This window comes from Marmota monax, unplaced genomic scaffold (assembly GCF_021218885.2).
Source record: "Marmota monax isolate L192 unplaced genomic scaffold, Marmota_monax_Labrador192_F-V1.1 WCK01_AAM20220418_F8-fsc00050, whole genome shotgun sequence".
Taxonomy (NCBI): Eukaryota; Metazoa; Chordata; class Mammalia; order Rodentia; family Sciuridae; genus Marmota; species Marmota monax.
Genome location: NW_026694552.1, coordinates 12,620,928 through 12,637,537, shown reverse-complemented (window position 1 = coordinate 12,637,537; position 16,610 = coordinate 12,620,928). Strand labels below are relative to the sequence as shown.

Here is a 16,610-nt window from a genome sequence, read left to right as displayed (position 1 = left end):
GTTTTGAAAGGAGACATAATGAAAACTTATGGTCAACAGGCAAAGAGAAACAGAAATGAAGGATACACAGAAAAGACAACTATTAGTTGATATTCTTTGCAAAACCTGATGGGTTGGTTAAAACTTTATTTTAGCAGAGGAAAAATGCCTATGAATTAGAATACTATTTATTACATGAGATTATGTGTACATTATGTATGTTAGATATTATACATGTAGTGCTCTATATTATATGTTCTGTAGAACTTGATAGAAAGGCACAGATTTTCTTTGAGTTGATAATTTGAACAACACATGGCTCCAGTATGGGTTAGGATGATTTAAGGTTCATTAATATTTTGTCATTTTATCTATAACTTAGCAATATTATCGATGTTGATTACTAATACCCTGTTTTCTTAGTGGTCTTAAGTCACATTTTTACTTCTTAGTTATTAATCTCATAGTGCAATCTGATGTCTTATAAATTTTTGTGGAGAAATTGGGATTGAACTCAGGGGCACATCCCCTGAGTCACATCCCCAGCCCTATTTTGTATTTTATTTAGAGACAGGTTCTCACTGAGTTGCTTAGTGCCTCATTTTGGTTAAGAATGACTTTGAATTTACAATCCTCCCAAGCCACTGGGATTACAGGTATGCACCACCACACCCAGTTTAAGCATAGTTTTAGGTTCCAGGACTTCACAGGAAAAGTCCCTATCCCTATTACCAATGTTATGAGAATAAATCTATAGGATTTCATTAGATCATGTTGCTTAGCTTTTAGGGAACTACAACATTAATGATGGTTTATAAGTATTCTTAAATAGATATTTCTTCAGTCTATCAAGAAAAAGTTTGAGTAAAGAGATCACAATGTGCTGTAAAGAATTAAGATATTCTGACATCTGAGATTATTCAAATTTTATCTCTACTACAATCTGCAACGTACTGCAATGTACTCCAGTGTTATCTCTAGCTGTTTTCTCCTTTTGTCTTTAACATTTTGCCATTTTACCCAGAATGACACTTGTAAAAATATCTCTTTGATATTTGCCTCACAGGCAAATTCCTATTTGTGATTAAAGACCCAGCTGAGACAGTGTTTCACCTGGGAATCCATTTCTAAAATTCCATATATATATAGTTAATCACTCATTCCTATGTATTTCCATTTTACTCTGCATATCTGTGTGCTGTAATTTTGTTTCTATCTCCTAGTAGACTGTAAATTTCTTGAGGTTACATCCTGTCCTTGTCCTATGTAATGTTTTCCACTGGACAAGTTAATACCATAGATATCAGTGTTTACATACTGTAATGATGTCATAATTCACTTCATTATTGACATGATCAGCCCCGCCCAGACTCTCAACTAATGAGAGACAGACCTAGTAGTATATTACCAACTCCTGACAACCAACACTGTTTCTGTGGCCAGGCTACTTAGTAGCTTTCTCACCACATGACTTCTCAGTTGCTTTGCTCTTCTAGCATCTTTGCTTCAAAAAGAGATCTTTGGCTGACCAGAATCATAATTTGTTGTTCTGCTTGGAAGCAGAGTATCTACTTTTGACTTTCCACATTTCATCTCAGTTCCAGATTCCTCTGCATTCAAATTTTCACCTGGGTTATATCCTCTCTCAAGGCTGAGTATCAACAATATTGAAAACACAGGATGTGACATCACAGCCAGTTCCCTTGGACTGTCCAGATACTCCAAGTTTCAACTGTAGACCTTTGCCTTAGACTGGTGAATTTGGACTCAATCTGCTGAACTAGACTGCCAGATGGGGATAGGATTTTTTGCTCGTCTATTTTATCCTACTTTAGAAGAAATTTATGAAGGGGTATTAATGGACCACTTCCACCAAGATTTTGTCAAGTATTTCCAAATCCTTATTTCCTGAGCCTGTTTCTGACAGTATTTAATCACCAAGGGCAAAGTTTCAAATGCTTTCATGCACTAATAAAGGAGATTGTGAAATTTATTTTGAGTGTATATAAAGTGTCTTTTGGTAGATTTTCATTTGTGAAGTGGTGATGCAACTTTCTATGAATGCAAAGAATTTAATTAGATGAAGCTGCTTTTTGACTTTATAAGTCTATAATGTGTTTTTTATCACTAATTAATCATAAACTTAACTGCTTAAGGATCTCTTGTCAATCTTGTAAACATGCAAATACCTGTCATACTATTTGATATTTCTATTTTTACTTAAAAATATCAACTATTCACCATCATTATTCAATTTGTAAATTGGTATTCAATCTTTCAGGGAAAGATTGAAAATTAGGATCAACCAGTTCAGTTCACGACCAGGTCACTGGGGTTTAACAAGATACCCTTTGCATCATTTTATTTAAACATATTCTGACTCTGAGACACTAGAGAGGGCTTCATAGGATGTAGCCTGGTTTCTATAATATAGATTTACTAAATATATAAACCAGGCATGGAGCAGGGAAACAAAACTGGGATAACCAACAAAGAAACCACAGAATTCTGGCTGGCTACCACTCTAGATAATGCTTTATTTCTACTGAAAAGTAAATGAGGTAGTAACAACACATTCATAGAATAGCAAGGGAGAAGCCAGGCATGGTGTACATGCCTGTAATCCCAGAGGCTCAGGAGGCTAGGGCAGGAGGATCACAATTCAAAGCCAGTTTCAGCAACTTAGTGAGGCCCTAAACAACTCAGTGAGACCTGTCTCTAAATAATTTTTTTTAAAAGGGTGGGGGGGGGGGCTGGGGATGTGGCTCAGTGGTTAAGCACCCCTGAGTTCAATCCCCAGGACAAAAAAAAAAGTGGGGAGTGGGGAGAAGAAAGAAGCTTGTGTGATGAAAAATGTCTCAAATTTTGTGTCTGTGTTCAGTAGAAAAAAGAGAACACTAAGAAGAAATGGTTGTTTTACCAAGAAGAACTCTGAAGGCTGAGAGAATGAGCTGGTGTTTTTTAATGGATGACTAATGAAAACACATGCTGAATACAGGTAGAAACTAATCAGAAAATAACAAAGTTTTCCATGAAGTAGCTTCCAGCAACATCTTTTCTTCTATCTTCTAGTTGATCTATGGATTTAGAGAAATACTGATATGACATTTAGCTTTGATAGGGAAACTGAAGATTTAATAGGCTAATATATTTCTCAATGAATTAAATTTTTGTAATGAGTGCCTGAAATGGAGAAACATTACCATGACCCTTGTCTTTTCCATATGGCAGATACTGCCGGGAAAAATGGAGGGAGAAATGTCATGTAACACAGGAAATATTTAAGTGTTTCCCTGATACAAGTGTCCCATAAGTACATTTGACATCTGTATGCTCTTTGAACATTATATCATATTACTATCACCATAAAGATCCTTTTGATATCCAAAAACTTAATACTTCACAGCATTCTATAAACATTAACATGTTAACTTTCTAGAACACATATGGCATGGTGTATCAGGAAATTATGATAGGACAAAATTGATCTTTGGGGTACTTTTAAATCTCTTTCTCTCATTACTAATATCTACATTTTAGTTAGGCATTTTAAATTAAAATCAGATTTCTATTATTTGCAGTTGTAAAAATGACAGGTTACAAGGAGACACTTTGGTTGGCATGGGAAGACAAGGTATCTTTTGCAGTGCCACTCAAATCATACCTGCTCAGAGGCCTATTTTGAACATCAGGAATACCAAGGCTTCAAAAAACAGGCTTAGCCATTCTACCTAAGAACACCTACATAAGAAATTCATTAGTTTTATTATGCCATATTTTGTTCACTTTATTGACTCATAGTTTATGTGATTGTTAATATTTGAATCTGAAGTATCCCCCAAAGGCTATGTGCAAAAGACTTCGTCCCCAGCCTCTGGCAATATATTGATAGGTGGTTCAACCTTTGAGAGGTGGGCTCTAGTTGGAAGAAGTGGGTCATTGTGGGTGTGCCCTTGAAGAACATATTATGCCCCCACCCCATCCTCTCTGTTCTCACCTCCCTTGAGCTGAGTAGCTTTGCTCCACCACATGCTCCCCACCGTAATGTTCTCTCACCATTGGCCTAAAAGCCAGTTGACTATGGTCTGAAACCTCTGAAATCATGAACCAAAGTAAGTATTTTCTTCTTTAAAATTGATTTCCATCAGGTATTTTGTCATAGCAACAGAAAGTTGACTAACACTAATATGTAATTTAAAATATTTATATGTTTATTTTAAAAATCAGAAATTATATATTTTAGCTGGACAATCACTATAAATTAATCACTTTGTGGTGAGGCATAGGAATTTTTCTAAATTTTTTTGATGGGATGAAATTGTGCTTCCAAATTGAAATTGAGGACAGGAAATGACAGAAGAAAAGAGGGTGGAGACAGATACAGGACTCTAATAATGAATCAACAGTGGCACTAAGTATGAGAGCAGGCAAGCAGGAACCAAAAGAGAAACAGATTTTTAAAAATTGCTATGGAGCCAGGAGCGGTGGCTGATGCCTGTGATCTGAGTGACTCTGGGAGCTGAGGCAGAAGGATTGTGAGTTCAAAGCCAGCCTCAGCAACTTAGCAAGGCCCTAAACAACTTAGCAAGATCCTGTCTCTAAATTTAAAAAAAATAAAAATAGAAAGAGCTGGAGATGTGGCTCAGTAGTTAAGCACCCCTGGGTTTAATTCCTTGTAACTAATAATAATAATAATAATTCAAAAATAAAAAATAAAAATAAAAATGACTATGGAATAAAATTAAACAGTCATGATATCCCATGGAACACACTAAGATAAATACAACAGGATAAAATATCATTTAATCAATTTGGATTTATGGTGAATCCCAGTTTCTGCGCTGTTTCCTTTAGATTAAATGATTTGGTTACATGCCTAACTCGCAACCTTTATATCTTGTTTCCTGGGTACTGACCAGTTTCTTTTGTCTTTGACATGCTTTTTCAGAAAAAGATAAGCCTTCTTCTTGGCACAAAATCTGAAGTTAAGGTGCTCAAAGTGTGAAAAAAGCTTGTGGTCTGGATTTCAGATTTGAGTGTCATTAGCAGATGGTAACAAAAAATATGAAAGTAGTTGGATTGCCTCAGGAGAAAGTGGAGGGAAAGGAGACACCAGAACAAGGACTTTGATAGCTTTTTAAATTACTTTCTGTCTGAAATTTATAGCTACAAGTCCCTGGAAATACCAGCTGAAGGTATTAAAGGACCACTAGCACAGGACACTGGGGGTGAAAGACAAGATTACTTGCCACTTCAGATCACTGAAAAGTGATTTAATAGTGTTCTAGTGTAGGCAATCATTTGAAAAGCCAAAACCTCCTACTTTTCTCCTAAAAAGTAGATAATATAAGTTTGCTTCAGCATCCATACACTAAAGCTGAAGGGCTTTAGATCTGTACTTTATTCTTTTTGATCACTTTGAAGTTTTTCTTGGCTTTTGAAACTTTTGCAAATATAGAAAGTAGACATATACAATTTAATACTACATCATTTTGAAGCAAATGATTTCTTAATGATTTTCTTTCTTCTTATTTCAACATCCTTATGGGAAATATAATATGATCTTGGTGGAGAAATTAACACACTGAAAATAAAGCTAAAAGTTTTCTGTCTCTTCAAATTCACTAGTTTCAACTTTGAGCTCAAGAAAATTTGAAGGGAGGTGCGGTAGTGCACTCCTGTAATCCCAGCAGTTTGGGAGGCTAAAGCAGGAAGATTGGGAATTCAAAGCCAGCTTCAGCAACTTAGTGGGACCCTGATCTAGATAAAATATATGGAGGGGCTGGGATGCGGCTCAGTAAGAAAGTACCCCTGGGTTCAATCCCCAGTAGCCTCCCCCCAAAAAAGAAAGAAAGAAAATGTCATTTGAGTTGGCTAATGTCTCAGTAAGATCCTCTCTGACCAATAATCTCTAGCCATCCCTCCATTCTTTTACCTCACGTGACACTTATTGTACATTTGTCATTTGATCTAGACTACATTGTGTTGATTTTTGTTTTCTTGTTTTTGTTTTAGCATCTCTTTCTGTACACATCCGGGGTAAGAGTAATGTCTTACAACTCTCTGTCACTTGTGTATGATACCTAAATGTGTATGTGTACACACACACACACCCCTATATGAGTGCCTGACACCATGGGGTACTTAACATCATATAAATGTCTTTATCGAAATACTTCTTTGGTAGATATCTACTTAATTCAAACAAAATGGTTCCTAAGTTTTAAGAGTCAAGGATTTCGAAATACAAAGTAGAAATGTAGAGAACGAGAAAGTTTTGTTTTGTTTTGTTTTTTAGTGCTAAGGTAATATATTGTCTTTACCATGACCAACAGCAGCATAATATAGGTAAATAGTGTTTTTATGTGATAACCGATGTCATGACATATCTGACTTTGTATAGAAAAGATGGGTTTTCACTTAATTGACTCTAAAGAACATGAGCATTATTTGACACTTTTCTTTGTGTAAGGCAACAATTTACTGACCTGAAACATTTGTCAAATCCCTTAAGTTATTCTTCTGTTCACATTCCCATTTTAAGAATCATCACACGCAGCTGAAAGCTTTAGACACTATGCCTAAATATGTGCTAAGTCAAGAATTAGGTGCTTCCTGACATTAAAACCCAAACACTGTAAATTTGTCAGATTTGTCAGTTCCTGACAGAACCAAGGTCAACTCTGATTAGGAAGCCCTAAGTGCCTTGTGCTCTTTTAGTTTTAAAAGTTAGTTTCAATGGTTAGACCTTGGAAATGGACTTCAATCCTGGCTCAGTAGTTAGCTCTGTCATTCATCAATTCATCTCACTGAGCCTTAGTTTCCAAATCCCTAAAACGAGGGAACTGAGCAATTTTAAGTTCTCTTCTAGTTCTCAAACCTTGCTTATAAACTCACAGGTATCTTCCCAATTATTTGAGGAATATAGACATGTCTAAATCATTCATATAGTCTCAGTGAAATTATGTTAATAGCAAATTTATATCAACATTATTAATCTATAACAAGATTTATACTTAGACCTGTTTGAAACTACACGAAGAAAGCAAATATTCTTAACAGAATTTAGCCAAGGATTTCAAATAAATAATTTCCAAAGAAATTTTACTACATGCACACCATATCATATGATATATGTCAAGTACAAAGCTAATTTTACTCTTCTGTCCCAGAACCACATTGTCCCTGTTCTCCAATTGCTGATCATTTAGTCTTCCTATCCCAGCAATCATCTTTTTTTTTTTTTTAATTTATACTGTTCTGTGCTGTCTCTATTTATGAGAACAAACCTTTTTCCAGTCTGACTAGGGGTATTTCAGTCACACACTGTGGGCCTTGGCAAAATTGTCTTTAACTTGATTAAATACTTATTGCCAACTTCTCAAATGAGATCATTTATGGAACAATGTGCTCTTTCAAAGCCACTAGCCCTATTTAACCCCGATTGCACAATAATTGATTTAATTCTTTAATTAATTTAAGAGGTAACAGAAAGAAACAATTATAGTCATGCCTGAGAAATTTGTGAGATGATATCATTATGTTAAACATGTAATGCTTAATATTAATAACTAAATGTGGTTTGTCTCCTTTGGAGTTTATAGGTTTTAAAAAAAGGTGAGGTTTACAGAAGAATATTTATTTTTGTGGTGCTGAGGATTGAACCCTGGGCTTCATGCATGCTAGGCAAGTGCTCTACCACTAAGTTACACCCCTGACAACTAAACCTGCTTAAATTAATATAATTATGCAGCAGGAATTAGGACTTGAATCCAGGAATACCCATATCCAGGCGTAACATTTTTAACTGTCCAAAAAATAATTCATACTACATAGGAAATATAGGTGTAGAATATGCAGTGTGAATTTATTTTTCATTTTCATTTGTTCTAAGTTGTTTCAGTTTGTGTTTACAGACATACTCTTTTTTTTACAAATCCAAGAATTTTTCTGTGAATTTCCAATATCCCTTTTAAGGTTTATGAGAATTAGAATTTTGAAAAATGTCAGCAATTTGCATATCAGATCTCTAGCATTCACTGTATCTTCCAGATATTTGCAACCACTTACCAATAACCATGATTCTCTCATTGCAAATAAACATCTTAAGATCTTGGTATGAAAGTATTAAAATGGATCTCTATAAGCTAGAAAAGCATCTTTCATCTTAAGAAGAAAATTCAAGGCAAAACAACATCATTAGCTCTGAGGTAATATTATTCTACAATTCTGATACCCATGGCTCTTAGCTGAGACACAAGAACTCTTTGTTGTGAGAAATATTCCTCTGGTGTAACAGAAACCATTGTTCTTGGTGTGTGGCCTGTTTGATATGGAGCCAGAATAGCCTCTTACATTTCAAAGAAATGTGGCTAAATTAGACCATAAATGGAAGAGGAACACCTCTTGAGAATATTACCTGACTCCATCCTGCTGCTTAAAAGACACAGCCCCAAATTAGCAAAAACAAACATGACAGGTGTTGATTATTGTTTGCCTCTTGCACAAGCAACAAGGAACACATCTAGGAATAAGGTGTAGACATTTTGGTTACATAATTTTGGTTTTAATCCATTAATGAGTCTTCTTTAAACCTTTGCTATTTTTAGATTCATGGAGGAAGGATAGCATATTTTAAATCATCATAAACACAAACCTAATGCTGATATTATCGATCAGGATTACGTGATCTTGTACAAGCACCATTAACAAAACACTGTACTTGTATATTTCTTTCTCTCGCTCTCTCATTTTCCCAATTAACATCACCATTTTATTTTACTTCATAAAATTTAATAGCATCTAACCTACTCTGCACTTCACTCTATTTTATTTATTGTTAATCTTTTCCCATGCATATAAATTTCATGTCTATTTTCTCTGCTCCAGCCATAGTAATTAGAAGAGTATCTGATACAGTGCATATATGAATATGTCACAATGAACCCTGTTATTATGTACAATTATAATGGACTAATGACAACATAAAGTTTTTAAAAAGTATCTGATACAAAGAAGGTGCTTAATATATATTGGTTGAAGGAATGAATAGATGAATGGATAAAGAATAAAGGAAAGAATAAAACTGTGGGAGTTGTTTATTGATTTGCCATTGTTTGTGCATCATACAGTAGTAGAGATAGATCTAGACTCCAGACTGCTGACTTCCTACCCTTACTCACTATCAATGAAAGATAAAGGTAACTGAAAATCCATAATAATTGCCCAGTGAAGGAGAATGTAAATGGGGTAATAGAGGTAACGAAAGTTCATACTTTGAAGAATATATGATTTGAACTTTAATTAATTTAAATTATCTAGTAACATTTATCTACAAAATTTCCTATGAAAAGTAACTTAATTTACTTTATTCATTTATCTAGTAACATTTCCTATTAAAAGTAAATTGTCCTAAGCCCAAAGGACAATGAGAAGCCAGTGATGAATAGTTTGCATAACTGGGGTATGGAGATTAGATCACTAACATATCAATATCCTCGTAAGACCTTTAACATTAAAAATATTTTTAAAGGATTATGAAAATTCTCACACTCCCTTTTATATCTGCTGAGATGACTATATTACTTTATGGGATCTTGGTCAAGAAAACAATAATACAAAGTGACCCTTAGGGACTGGGGCTACAGCTTAGTGGGTAAGAGTGCTTGCTCACATGCACAAAAGAAAAAAAGAAAGAAAGTGACCCTTAGGCTGGGTACAATGGTACATGTCCATAATCCCAGTCACTTGGGAGGTTAGACTGGAGGATGGCAAGTTGGAGGCCAGTCTCAGTAATTTAGCGAGGCCCTAAGCAACTTAGCAAGATCCTGTCACAAAATCAAAAACAAAACAAAACAAAAAAAGGCTGAGGATGTAGCTTAGTGGTAAAGCTCCCCTTGGTTCAATCTCCAGTTCCAAAACAAAAACAAAAAAGTGACCCTTAGAAATGTATTGTGCTGCTGCTGTCACGTGTCTGGACAATGATGGACAGAGTTTGCTGTTTTACTAGGAAGTATCTTTCTAATGGGTACATGTAGCTCAGTGGTAGAGCACATGTTTAGCATGTATGAGATCCTGGGTTCAACACAGCATGTCCAGAAAAGGGGGGGAGAGAGAGAGAGAGACCCCACACTCACATAAGAAAAAAAAACAAATAAATAAAAGGTCACATAGATCAGTGAGTCCTGAATTTTAGAGTCCATTATAATGATCTGAGGAGCTTTGGAAAAGGTTAATTCAAACACCAAGTAATCCTGATGCAGATGGTCATGTTCTAAGAATTGTGGCTACAATGAACTAGAATGATCATTTAAAGATCACAGATCAGGGTTAGACACTGGAAATATGGACTGGTAAACTCAAATCTTCCAAAATTCCTTAGGTGATTCTTAATTATTTATTCAAAACATTAGCTAATACTTTGCACTATATGCACCTATTTGTTTGTGTGTTTCTTTTCTCTGTGCTTCTCTACAAGAGTTTAAACTCCTTAAATTTAAGGACAACATTGGTTTTGTTCAGCAATGTAAACCAAGCACCTAGTGTGGATACTCAGTAAGTACTTGATTGAATGAGTGATTCACTATCCATCTCTAATTGGCAGATACTGGAGAAAATTTGGCTCAAACTATCCCACTTTCAAACTTATAATCGGGAATGAAACAGCTGTAAATTTGGGAGTGGGAAGAAAGCTTTCCAATGTCTTCTGGGAAGAGAGGAAGAATTTGTTTTTCTACCCTATGCCCTCCATCTTTCATATTAATGCAATGGATTATCTCTTCTTAGAGTAATTCTACTCTCATTTCCTGTGAACTTAGAAGAGGCTGAGAAGCTGGGCATGGTGGTACATGCCTATAATTCCAGTTGCTCAAAAGGGTGAGGCAGAAGGATCACACATTTGAGGCCAGCCTCTACAATATTGGTGGATCCCATCTAAAAAAAAAAAAAGACTGGGGATGTAGCTCAGTGGTGGAGCATCTCTGGCTTGAATTCTAGTACTAGAAAAAAAAAGACGCTGAGAATTTTTTTGTAAACTGTTATGTCAATTTTGATTTATTTGCATGCACATTTTCTGTAAGTATGCCTTTCTACACTCAAGTATATGCTCATATGTAAATATTCATAGCCATGTTCAGATTAATGTACTGGGACATGATAAATGTGTTTAGCCACTTAATTTTTCTGTCAACCGTCTGATCACATCTGTGATGTGACTGAATTCTTACTATGGGTTGTGCAATCCCATTTATGGGTGTAGTACATGTGTTTGTGATTTTGTTGATTGTCATGGTCAGAAAGCTATATCTGGGGGATGGCAGAGCACTTGCCTGGGATGTGTGAGGAACTGGGTTTGATCCTCAGCACCACATTAAAAGAAAAATAAATAAAATAAAGTTAAATTTAAAAAGCTTCATTTGTTCAGAAATTCAAGGGGATACTGGCAATGTCTTTTTATTGCTACTGCTAGAAAATTATATTATACATTTAGTTTGCTTATTTAAAAAATTCCAAATGTTACATGATAAACTAAATAATCTTGAGCATTATGAATATTTATATCATATTGTTTCTATCATAAAATTTGTGATTGATAAGATTTTTTTTGTATTTAAAACTTCAGATAGTTCATTAAATACAGATAAAATGAGGGTCAAAGACTGTTCAACATATTTGTGGGAAAGTAAGTAGTGCTATATTCTAAATGGGAAAAAGAAAATAAGTTTTCATTTTCTACCTTGTACCTCTAATATATGTGTATATTGGTTTGTGTGCTTATTTTGCAATTTAACATACAAAATGAATTTCATAAGTAAAGATGCAAAGTCTATTTATCTACTTTCCTATCTATCTTTGTCTATCTATTGATCATGTATCCTATTATAATGAATTCCCATATAATAAAAATTATTTTTGCTACAATGAAGTGGTTAATTCAAGTATTGCCTAACCTATATTTTTCAATGGCTGGGACTTGGAAATCTTGTTGACATTGTAAAATATTTCTCTGTAATGGTATTCTTGGACCTTATTTCCTTTAGACATTTGATTTAATACTTATAGAGGCCCATATAACTAAATATATCCATATGACAGGGAAGTATTTGCATATAAAACTCATTATTAAGACAATAGAATGGTAGAAAGAGTTAGGCCTTGGAAGGACATAGATATGAATATTCTTATTTAGACTGATTGTGGTACTTTTTTTAAAGTATTTTTTTAGTTGTAGGTGGACACAATGTCGTTATTTTTATTTATTTATTTTTATGTGGTGATGAGGATGGAACCCAGTGCCTCACTCACACTAGGTGAGCACTATACTATTGAGCCACAACCCCAGCCCCTGATTGTGGAAGTTTTTGATACCACAAGGTTTTTGATTATCCTGAAGAAGAAGAGCAGTGGGATGGGCTCTTTGTCCCTAGATAATTTTTAAAAGGGACAGACATCTAACTACATGTACTATATAATATTTTATATCCTAATATGACTGAAGACAAAAAAATGAAGTTCTCTCACCTACAGTATCTTTAACAATAAATGAAATAAGTCATCTTATGCTAAAGGTAGCCAAGATACAAACAATTAAGTGTGCAAACCTAGCTAAGCATTGCTTGAAAGATGTGTTAAGGACTTGCAGATAAACATAAAAACTTGATAGGAACTAAACAAAATCCTTAGAATGCTAAATATAGAATTTTACAATAATAGTAAGCAATATTTACATGTTATTTACTATGTGCCCGGCACTGTTCTAGGTGATTTATTTATCATATTGCTTACTCCTCATATCAAGTGAGGTACATACTATTATCATTCCCATCATACAGATGAGGAATCTTTAGTGTACCTGAGCCATTGGAAAAGAGACAAAGTTCTTCTCTCCTTTCTTCTTATCAATATTGTCTTTGGTCATGAGTACATTAGTAATACTTCCTTTTGTGGCCTTTATGGTGTCTGCGCTCTACTTAAACCTACTTTTCAAGTTCTTAGAGGTCTCTGCCTTGTCTTTTTTTAAAACCCAAATACTTAATATCACTTCTACCTGGGCATAGTGGTGCATGCCCGTAATCCTAGTGACTCAGGAGGCTGAGGCAAGAGGATCACAAGTTGAAGACCAACATCAGCAACTTAGCAAGCCTGCCTCAAAATACAAAATAAAAAGAGCTGAGTATGTAACTCAGTGGCAAAGCACCCCTGGGTTAACTCCTTAGTACCCACCCCTTTAAAAAAAAATTCTAATTATTGGTAATTATCCTTTCTGAGAAAGCATGGAACAGATTAACCTTCCTTCAAAAATCAATTCCTCTAACTGGTATATATCTAAAGAAAGCAAAATCAGTACATCAAAAGAACATCTATACTCCATGTTCACTAGTACTATTCACAATAGTCAAGAAATGGAAACAGCCCAAGTGTCCATCAAGTGATGACTAGATAAAGAAAATGTGGCTCATATACACAATGGAATATTACTTAATGAATCATAAAAAGAATGAAATCCTGTCATTTGCAACAATGTGGATGTAACTGGAGATCATCATGTTAAATGAAAGAAGCCAAGCCTGGAAAGACAAGTACTGCAGTATTTCACTTATATGTAGAATCTTAAAAAGTGGATCTCATAGAAGTTGAGAGAGTAGAATGGTGGTTACCAGAGTCTGGGGAGAGTTGGAGGTGGGGATGGAGAAAATTGATCAATGTATACTAAGTTACTGTTAGATAAGAGCAAGAAGTTCTAATAGGTGAGTTATTACACAATAGGGTCACTAAAGGTGACAAGAATATACCATAATTTCAAAAAACTGGAAGAAAAAATGTTAAACATTTTCCTCATAATGAAATAATAAATGTCTGAGAACATGGATGGTACTTAACTTGATCTAAACATTAAGCAATACATATAAATATTGAAACATTGCAAAGTACTCCATTAACATGAACAATTTTTATGCTTTTATTTATTAAAAATAAGTTTGATTTTTTAAAAAGATGAGCAAAACATACCCAAAGAAATTGGGAGGACAAAAAACAAGACCAAAACCAATAAAGAATCAGCTGAGAAATAATTAACAACACTTCGAAAGTTTTCCCTTCCAAAGAGACACTGAAACCCTGGGAAGATCTGACTCAACATTTTATAAGGGATACGCCTTAAGTTAATGAGAGCTCTGGAATATTCTCCTCCTTGTAAGTATAAGTATGGTAAAACATGAATCATAAACCTCTTATACAATAAAATAACAACTACATGAAATTGTTGAAGTTCTGTGACACAATTGAAAGCCCCAGTGATCTTCCATTTTAGTTGATACAAAAGAGTGATTAAGTGATCTCAAAATCTTTTCTTCAAAATTCTCCTTGGGCTAAAAGTGTGCAGCAAACAATTTCCTTCTGAAATGCTACCAGTAAGACAGAGGTGTCAGCTTTCTTGAGAATTGTAATTTTTCTAATGGTTCTTCCAGGAAACAACTATGGCCAGTTGTTTTTTGGCGCTGGGGATCAAACTGAGGGCCTTGTGCATGCGAGGCAAGCACTCTACCAACTGAGCTATATCCCCAACATATCCGTGTACTTTTGAGAAGACTAACATTGATAAAGTTGCTGCCTTCCGGAAGAGAAGTTAAAGAAGAAAGTTGAAAATTTGAATTTGAGATATAATGATGTCATTTTCAAAATATGTGTTTCACTTGGTCTTAATCTATACCTCATTTCCTCTGACTTTGAAAAGTTTACATTGATGAAGGGTAAAAAAAATCATTAGAATCCAAAATGCATGTGGTATTATGTTGTTTGTAGATATGGTATCAATTTTCTGACTCTCTAAATTCTTAGTAAAACTCAAAATATATAGAAAAATGTATATCCTGGGGAATATAGTTAATATATTATTTTTAATATACTTCAAATTTTCAATATATTTCATTAACATAGTTAATATATTATTTTCAGATTTCAAATTTAGCTTTTATTTTTTTTATTTCTTCATGAAAAGAAAACCCAGCTTTGAATCTTTAGAAAAAGGTAATCCACTTAGACCAAAATTAAATGGCCATTTTATATCTTTCCATATTAATTTTATTCAATCTCTTGTACTTCAGATGAAGTCTCCCAAATATTTAAAAACTTTTAATTCATATTTTTTCTTATCCAACATATAAGTATTCTTGACCTCTTAAATTGTAAAGACTTTCTATGACCAAAATTTTCATGACCTATTTGTGACCCTCTTCTATGTTCTACTATCTTCCTAAAACTTTAAAACACAATTCTGAGAGAAATTTCTCTGTGTGTATAAATTGATGCAGTGTGTTTATTTATTGGCATTCATGAAATTTTGGGAAGTCCTTTCAACTTCATTGGTGGGTTTTGATTGTATGGGCTCATGTGGGGGATCAGGTCCAAGGATAGATTATTCATTCTCCTTAGGGATATAGTACCACCCAGAAGAAGATTCTTTGGGTCTTTGAATTTGGGAATTCTCTGCTGTCCAGAAGTGAGAGAGTAATACAAATGCATGCCCAAAACAGTATTTTTTGCAGATATAGGAAATTCCAGTGACTGTCATCATTTCTATTCCATTTGGTTAGTGTTTATGTTTTGGGCCATAATTATTCATAAAATAAAAACCAGGATAAAAAAGCAAACAAAACTGTTTTTTCACCAAAAAAACCCAGTTCATATTTAGTGAGAAAGCTAAAGAGAAGTAGACTGTTATACTAAGCTAAGTGCTTTCAGGTCAATAGGGCTCAGAACTTTAAGATAACTATTAGGGGGGCTGGGGTTGGGGCTCAGAGGTAGAGCACTTGCCTAGCACGTGCGAGGCCCTAGGTTCAATCCTCAGCACCACATAAAAATAAATAAATAAAGGTATTGTGTCCAACTACAACTAAAAAATGACTATAAAAAAAGAGAACTGTTAGGTAGAATAATAGAAAATTGCTAATGTTCAACTGCATTGACCTATAAAAATGTCAATTTCTATCTAATTTTATTCCTTTCCTCCAGAACAAATTTAAGAAAGGTAGCAGAAGGGCTGGGGTTGTGGCTCACTGGTAGAGTGTGCTCCTTGCATGTGTGAAACACTGGGTTTAATCCTCAGCACCACATAAAAATAAATAAAGGTTAAGGTATATATATAAAAGGTAGCAGGGCTGGGGATGTGGCTCAAGCGGTAGTGCGCTCGCCTGGCATGCGTGAGGCCTGGATTCGATCCTTAGCACCACATACAAACAAAGATGTTGTGTCTGCCGAAAACTAGAAAATAAAGATATTAAAAAATTCTCTCTCTCTCTCTCTCTTAAATATATATATATATATATATATATATATATATATATATATATATATATATATATATATATATATAAAAGGTAGCACAGTATAATAGCTAAAGGCTTTAGCATTAGATTGCTTGGAAGCAACCCTACCACTGCCACTTAAAAATCTGTCATTTTGACTTAAGAGTTGCCCTTTATACCTCAGTTTCCTCATCTGTCGAATATTCAATTGTATTTTACTAAATGCATCAACTTAAATATTTTTTACAATTGCTTATACAATTTAGTTGGGGTAATCACTAGCAATATGGCTACAAATAATTCTGTTATTTGTATCTTGGTATCTGAGTG

At 34.4% G+C, this 16,610-nt stretch overlaps 1 protein-coding gene across 1 annotated transcript in view; it reads right to left on the bottom strand.

Annotated features, from left to right (window-relative positions):
• The window catches only part of Htr2c (5-hydroxytryptamine receptor 2C), a 235,278-nt gene that overhangs the window by 55,383 nt on the left and 163,285 nt on the right, over positions 1-16,610 (bottom strand). The window lies entirely within an intron of this gene.